The sequence below is a fragment of the Brienomyrus brachyistius genome, chromosome 15 (genome assembly GCF_023856365.1).
Source record: "Brienomyrus brachyistius isolate T26 chromosome 15, BBRACH_0.4, whole genome shotgun sequence".
Lineage (NCBI taxonomy): Eukaryota > Metazoa > Chordata > Actinopteri > Osteoglossiformes > Mormyridae > Brienomyrus > Brienomyrus brachyistius.
Genome location: NC_064547.1, coordinates 10490903 through 10499377, shown reverse-complemented (window position 1 = coordinate 10499377; position 8475 = coordinate 10490903). Strand labels below are relative to the sequence as shown.

Here is an 8475-nt window from a genome sequence, read left to right as displayed (position 1 = left end):
ACTCAAAGGGGGAGCCCAACCTCTAGAGGCTAGCAGAAGAAGTGAAATTAACACAATAACAAAATGTTAATTTACACAGTCCAAATTTTAAGATTTGAGGCTCAATGTGGTGCTGCTTCTAATGGCAGGATGACATCACAGGCAGCAGGGCAGGCAGGAGAGACGTCACAGGCAGCAGGGCAGGCGGGAGAGACGTCACAGGCAGCAGGGCAGGCGGGAGAGACGTCACAGGCAGCAGGGCAGGCGGGAGAGACGTCACAGGCAGCAGGGCAGGCGGGAGAGACGTCACAGGCAGCAGGGCAGGCGGGAGAGACGTCACAGGCAGCAGGTCAGGCGGGAGAGATGTCACAGGCGGCAGGGCAGGTGGGAGAGACGTCACAGGCACCAGGGCAGGCGGGAGAGACATCACAGGCAGCAGGGCAGGCGGGAGAGACGTCACAGGCAGCAGGGCAGGCGGGAGAGACGTCATAGGCAGCAGGGCAGGCGGGAGAGACGTCACAGGCACCAGGGCAGGTGGGAGAGACGTCACAGGCACCAGGGCAGGCGGGAGAGACGTCACAGGCAGCAGGGCAGGCGGGAGAGACGTCACAGGCACCAGGGCAGGTGGGAGAGACGTCACAGGCACCAGGGCAGGCGGGAGAGACGTCACAGGCAGCAGGGCAGGCGGGAGAGACGTCACAGGCACCAGGGCAGGCGGGAGAGACGTCACAGGCAGCAGGGCAGGTGGGAGAGACGTCACAGGCAGCAGGGCAGGCTGGAGAGACGTCACAGGCAGCAGGGTTGTCAGTCCTCACACATTGACCGTGAGACAGACCTTGCGTTTCTCACGCTGAGGAGTAAAGGGATAAATGCCCACCAAGGTGTCCTGTTATACAGGACAAATGGGCAAGGCACAGCCATACAGAGTGGAGTTTTCTGCACAGTTCATATCTGTCCCAAGTTATACAAAGTTAATAGCCACCTACCAGCCAATCAGAAAATAGCATTTGTTGTTTCCAGGTAAATTCCAAAATAAGTTACGTGTGATCACGCTGCAAGTACATTATTACATGGATGCGCACACAGATGGAGTGCAGACAAGGTGGAAGAACAATATCCGATGAATGCAGTAAGCAGGGTTGACAAGTCTGACGCATTGACTGTGAGACTCAGGTTTTGCCCTTAATGTAATCTCACTCCAAAGTTTTGATAAAACTTGAGAGCCTTGAAACTATGGCTATGGCAGCATAAGTAGGAGGGAGAGGCAGGTGGGAATGCAGGCATGGGGAGTCCCTGAAATGTCAACACTCCAATTCCATGAGGGGATGTGAAGCTAGGGGGCGGCATGGTGGTGCAGTGGTTAGCACTGTTGCCTCACACCTCGGGGACCCGGGTTCGAGTCTCCACCTGTGTCACATGTGTGTGGAGTTTGCATGTTCTCCCCATGGGGTTTCCTCCGGGTACTCCGGTTTCCCCCCACAATCCAAAAACATGCTGAGGCTAATTGGAGTTGCTAAATTGCCCGTAGGTGTGCATGTGTGAGTGAATGGTGTGTGAGTGTGCCCTGCGATGGGCTGGCCCCCCATCCTGGGTTGTTCCCTGCCTCGTGCCCATTGCTTCCGGGATAGGCTCCGGACCCCCCGCGACCCAGTAGGATAAGCAGTTTGGAAAATGGATGGATGGAAGTCTGTTAATGTTCGGTGTTAATAGTAGTTACGGTGACAGTTCAGCCTGCTCCTGCCCAGTGTGTGCAGTTCCTGTGTAGGTCACATGGTCTTCCTCTCGGGACTCCAGCCTCCACCTGCAGAATAAAGGGATGTGCTTCGGAGAACAGATATCTGTAAACTGCCCATATTGTATGGCGGTGTCCTTGTTGTGTATCCTTGTGGGGACATTATTTTCATCCCCACAAGGATAACCTCAATTTTCAAAAAATCTGTGACTGCCATCAAAAAATAAAAATGCCAAGAGTCTCATATTTAGTTTGATTACTTATGGTCAAGGTTAGGGCTGGGTAGGGGTTAAGGTTGACATTATTGGGAATAGGATTGTTCCCCATAGAAATGAATAGAGAATCCCCACAAAGATATGAATATATGGATTGTGCGTGGGTGCGTGGGTGGGTGGGGAGAGGGCATCCTGTTCAGGGTGTTCCCCTTTCCCCTTCCTCCTGTCCTCAGGTGCTGCCTGGGATCGGCATGATCCACATGACTAAAACTTGCATTTCAATTTATTTTCTGACTGCTACATTTCATACATATTTCTTGTATTTTCCTTCTAAAAGTGAGGCAGCATATGAAAACGCACCAAGTGTCGGCGCGAGTTTATTTATTTATTTTTAAAACTAACCTTTACATTAAATCTCCCTTCCTGTTTATCGAGTTGTGATGGGATGAGGTCACCATTTTACCTGACATGCTGGCTTCAGTTACACAATATTCATGTTTCTCTTATCATACTACATCTGCTGTTTGGGTTTCCACATGTCACACATGAGCGACGCCTGTGTGTCTTCGGTGATTGCGTTTCATACTGCCGCGATCGCCTTGGCTGATACTCTGAAATACAGTATGACTTACCCAGGCAAATGTCAGTGTTCCTTTAATTAAACACACAATAGAAATCAGTTTTATTTTGCTTTCCAGCTTTGCCAGAGGGGATGAAAAAACAGCATTTTACTGGATAGGCGAATCATGTTTGGAGATGTCACGTGATACTCATATCAGTTTGGCTCGCAATCTCTTTCTGTGGTTGTTTTTAGGAAATATGAGAAAGATTATACACTGAGGCAACTGAAGAAAACTTCGAACATGACGTTTTGAGAAAAATCTCAAGTCAGTTGCAAAGAATCAAACGTGTACCATTCAGCCTCTGATTTGACTCCTGCGTTCGGACTTTGAACACTAACTTATCAGCCAAATTATGGCAGTATTTAAAGCAAGGATGAACCTAGTCTTCTAGCAAACACTGCTCTGGAGAACGTGCAGTGTAGGAGACAGGAATCAGCTAAAGCTTTGTAGCCTGAAACAAAAACCTCCCTAAAGCGTTAATTAAAATTTGAACTCGGGTGTTAACCTTTTCTCGCTGAAACTGCAGGTTGTTTTAAGTGCTAGAAGACGCCCATTTCAGACACAGCAGTAATTACTGAATTAGTATAAAAGTTCAAGCAGAGCCTCAGATTTCAGATCATTACCAAGTTTCCTGATGAAATATTAATCCTAGTGTGGCATGGCTCTGTGTGTGTGTGTGTGTGTGTGTGTGGGCTGCTCTGATCCACACACCTGCCTTGGTCTGAAGTGAGGTTAGTGGGTGTTGGGCAGCACATCCTGTCTTACCTGAAGAAAGGAATGTACTGAAACCTGATTGCTTAACCCATGCAATTTCCTTTAGATTTGTGGGTCTGCACAGTTCCGGTAACAACAATCCAGCACGTCTTAGTAATATAGTCATCCAATTAAAATTTAAATAGCACTAACAGCCGAATCACTGTCAGCAGCAGGAAAACACGTCATTTTAATGTCAATCTTTATTTTTCTGTTAATTTAATGCCACTTATTTTACATGATCCTTACAGTGATGTAACAGAACATGGTGTAGTAATTCTACCACTATACTGGGATTTTAGGCAATGCCATTCTACTCTAAAGGTAATGGTACTAAAGAGTTTTATTTATGGCTGTGATTGATACATTACACACCATCATCAGAGTGCCTGTTGGGTTTCTGGCACTTTTTCTTGATTTGATATTGTAAAATAATTTTTGATGACGTTACAAATCAATAGCTCTGATTATAGTGTTAGATCTGCCAGTTCATCTATCTGCCTTCTACCAAAATGTATTAGTTAAGAATTTCTTATAAATTCAGAACATTCAGACTCAGAACTGTTTTTCCGAGGGAACCAGGGAACAAGTTCATGTCCAGAAAGTTTAAATCCAAACCAAGATTTTGCTTCAACCAACCTGTTGAGTATAAACTTCTCTGCACAAATTGTTAAACCTGTGAAAGTTGTTATTGCACTGAAATTAATTAGTCTTACCCCAATACACTATATTTTGCCATCCCAGTGCCTGTGACGGAGAGGACAGTGTGACACATCCCCAGTCCCTCTTTAGGCGGGGGGGGGGGCTAGTGTGACACATCCCCAATGCTCGTGAAGGTGGGGGCAGTGTGACACAGGTGTTGATTATGTTTCAATATACAACATAATAATGTATTCTGTGGACTGAGAGAGAGAGGGAAAGTGAGAAGTGAGAGCATGTGGATGATTCCAGAACATATACCCAATGTTTCATGTTGCAGGAAAAAGGGAGGAGGGTTCAGTATCAGTGGTGGAGACCAGGAAAGTCCAGCCAGTGCACGTTCATTATGGACTCTAGGGAGAGCCTCATCACAAAAACAGAAGTGGAGGTGAAAATACATGTTCCTGCTCTTTTCTTGCAGAACATTTCCTTAATCCTAGCGCACCTGAGCTTCACTTCTTGTTGAAACAGGACAGATCTCCCACTTGGGTAATGGGATCTTTCTCTGTGTATGAAGCGATAATGCCTTTATGTGGATGACTTTCTCCACCTCTAATCTGAGACGTAGGTGCTTGGCAGGAATACACCTGTTGGGTCACTTCACTGAAATCCAAGAACCACAAGACCTTTCAGAGGAAGGCCCAGAGTTCTTCCAGAGAAGTGTATTTACATCTTGCTGCTGCTGATGTATTCAGAAAGCCTCCAGTCAACTGTGAATGCTAGTAATGTTCTTTAAAGGCTTTAGCGTGTAGTTTTGATAACACTGGGGGATTTGTCAAAATGCAATAGAACAAAAACACCTGGAGTTCACATAATTTTTTCTAAACACTTTAGCGCCCCTGCTTATGACACTATATGTATGAAAATGTCCAAGATGGGACTACAGAGGAGTAACTCTAACCAGTGTCAGAATGGTGGCAGTGCTGTGGCATTTTAAACACAAGAATCTCTATTCTCATGCTAAAGCCAAAGAAGTAATGTTTACATAGAGAGAGAGAGAGAGAGAGAGAGAGAGAGATAATATATATATTCTCTCTATATTCTCTCTATATATAGAGAGAGAGGAGAGAGAGAGACAGAGAGAGAGATAATATATATATTCTCTCTATATTCTCTCTATATATAGAGAGAGAGGAGAGAGAGAGAGAGAGAGATAATATATACATTCTCTCTATATTCTCTCTATATATAGAGAGAGAGGAGAGAGAGACAGAGAGAGAGATAATATATATATTCTCTCTATATTCTCTCTATATATAGAGAGAGAGAAGGAGAGAGAGAGAGGACCTAATATCGTTTTGCATTTTTAATAGCTATGATGCTGTATATCATAGACAATAATATGAAACGGCAGTTCATTTCTGCAACATGAAAACTGATTAGTACATAATCCGTATCATGTACCATAAACCAAACAGCAAATTCTTAATAGAGTAGTAAACTTTTCACGTTTAATCACTTTTAATCCTGGTTTTTATATCAAGATGTATGAACCAATTTCACTTTCTGGTTTTCATTCATTGTTAACATTGAAACATTGAGGGCGACATATCTAGTGCTCCATAAGGGGGGGGGGAGGTTGTGTGACACATCCCCATTACCTGTGAAGGGGGAGAGGCAATGTGCATGAAACACTTAATCAAACTGTACCTTTGTAATAACAGCTTCTGTTCAATACTCTGTTACCAAGAGTAACAATAACCTCCAATTGCTGCATAAATGAATCCTAATCAAATATTCCATATTATTATAATGTTCAGGTTTTTTATGTTTTAATACAGTATGGATGGACTGTTTCAGTGTGAAATGTAATATACTGTAAAATGTAGTAGCTCTGGGTGGATGGATAGATGATTGTATCTTAGGGTAAAACATTGTTGGGAAAGTTAAAAAAAACTTTTATGTTACCTTAGATGTCAGATTTAGCTTCATGCCTCATCCTCATGATTCACTTGATGTCTCATACATGCTAATAATAAGATGAAGCACTAACCTGGCAAATGAATGTCTATGCGACTGTGATGCCGTGAGTAATGCAGATTAAACCCTATCAGATTGGTCTGCTGCTCACATATTGGATTTTCACCATTAATGATTCATACAGGTTGTATTTTGAAAACACGAACTGACCCAATCGGTGTCAAATTTAAAATTTGTTCCCTGTGCATTATTAATTGTTTGCAGCCCAGAGAGTAATGAGAGACACATTTTGGTACAGACCGAACAGAGACTGCTACAGAGCCTCAGCCGTCATTTGGGCAGAGAGCGGAGAGAGCACCGAGAAAGGAGCCGCCCCCAGCGGGAGGGCATGGGGGGGGTGTCCCTTACGCCACCCCTCTGCGGGCAGACTCCATGCGGTATTTGTGTCTTATCGATCAGGCTTAAACATGTAATTACTATGTACATAAACACGTAATAAACACGTAATTACTGTGTACATACTATTTATTCAGCACTACTGAAGTCCAGCCATCTCAAATAATAATAATAATTAGTATTATTATTGTTATTATTTATTATTATTATTATTATTATTATTATATGGCTTGATAATATGTTTACACAAAATTACAAGAAACTGTTGTTTCAAATCGATTTCCTGTTGTGTCCCCAGCAAGCATTGACATTAAGTTATTGAACATAGTGACAATGCTGCATTTATATTGAAAGATTAAGTGTATTTAATTTAACATCTTTAGAAGATGATTTTAGCCTAATTATATGATTATGTATATTATATATATATATATACATAATGTGTATGTGCAGAAACCATGAACTGTTACTATGGATGCAGTTACTTCCTTCTTCAGATAAATGCCAACTCACCATAGTCTGTGCTTCATCAGAGAGAAATGAAATCTTGCATACAATCCACTGTATACAGAATGCTCAGCATCTGCCTTGGTGGTTTAGGATTTGGTATCTGAGATTACAAGGTTGCCAATCCAAACCTTGAGGTCAGAAGACTGATGTCATCACCGGGCCCGCAAGCAAATAAAACATTAGTCCAGCCCTATATATTTTAAATTGTGCATTTGTAATAGGATTTTCACAACTAATTCCTCCCATATGCAAAGCAGACCTGTTCATCAATCGGTCCCCCTGGCCAGGCAGACGGCAGGGGGACACTGCATGTGTTCTATGAATTTCTTGAATCCTGATCCATCGTTTACTATTGAGGAATATTATATTGTGCCCCGGTTTGAATGGATGGGAGGATGTTCCAGTACTAAATGTAATTCCTTGTAGAATGACCAGTGTCTTAGCACTGGCGTGGCTAAGGCATTAGCAGTCTTAAGGAGATTACTTTACAGACTGACTCTGGCTACTGCTAAATGTGCCTGTTCTCCTTTTGTTCGTACCGGATTTATCTGGGTAGTCGGTGTTTGACCACAGTCTGCTGCTCAAGTGAAATGGGTAACAATTACTTGCATTCAGTTGCGAGTCTGTGTCAGGTAGCTGGCATTTCGTCCAGGATTATAACTGAAGATGGCACTGCCTGGAAATGGATGGATGGATGGATGGATGGATGGATGGATGGATGGATGGATGGATGGATGGATGGATGGGTAATTACTGTGGCTAAGGTAGTGATACTTGGGTTTGACACTGGATGTGTTTGTTGATGTGAGGTTATATAAAATGTCAGTCAAAATATAAAAAGTATAAGCACCTATGGGGCGGCTTGGTGGTGCAGTGGTTGACACTGTTGCCTCACACCTCTGGGACCAGGACTCGAGTCTCCGCCTGGGTTACATGTGTGTGGAGTTTGCATGTTCCCCCTATGTCGTCGTGGGGTTTCCTCTGGGTACTCCGGTTTCCCCCCACAGTCCAAAGACATACTGAGGCTATTTGGAGTTGCTAAAAATTGCCCATAGGTATGTGTGAGTGAATGGTGTGTGAGTGTGCATTGTCCTGGGATGTTCCCTACCTCATTCCTGTAGCTTCCAGGATAGGCTACAGACCCCCCACGACCCAGAAGGATAAGTGGCTTGGGAAATCATTATCTTCATATAAGAAAAAGGAACTCAGTTTAATGTGTTCTTATGTATACAGCTCTGGAAAAAAATGATATTTTTTTTAAATTTGCATTTTTAAATCCTGATTTAATCATGGTTCTGCTGGCCAAAAGCTACTCTGCACAGCAGGCTGCTTCCTGGCTCAAAGATTCTAAGACAGGAGACACTGGCAATAACCAAAAACCAGCCAGGTAGAGTGCAGAAGCAACTTTCTAATGCCAGGGATGACCGTCAACTTATCCGACAGTGCCCCACAAATTGGGGGATGATCTCAAGTGACCTTCAGAAAGAATGGGAGATATTAAGTGCTGTGAATATACTTTGTATACTCATGTACTATTTACCATTTACATGTACATAATTTGCAGAAAACTATGTTATACAAATTGAAAAGCATAATTATAATAAGCAGTAGGTGTTAGTTAAATAAAACACAGCTGACCTCTAAAATG

At 43.2% G+C, this 8475-nt stretch overlaps 1 long non-coding RNA gene across 1 annotated transcript; it reads right to left on the bottom strand.

Annotated features, from left to right (window-relative positions):
* Positions 1 to 594: 594 nt before the first annotated feature.
* LOC125709035 (uncharacterized) lies at positions 595 to 8014 on the bottom strand. Its single transcript, XR_007382584.1, has 4 exons — positions 7936 to 8014; positions 6831 to 6955; positions 1697 to 1780; positions 595 to 754 (listed from the first exon to the last, which is right to left on the bottom strand). It is a non-coding gene; the product is annotated as an uncharacterized LOC125709035 (long non-coding RNA).
* Between the last annotated feature and the right edge of the window lie 461 nt (positions 8015 to 8475).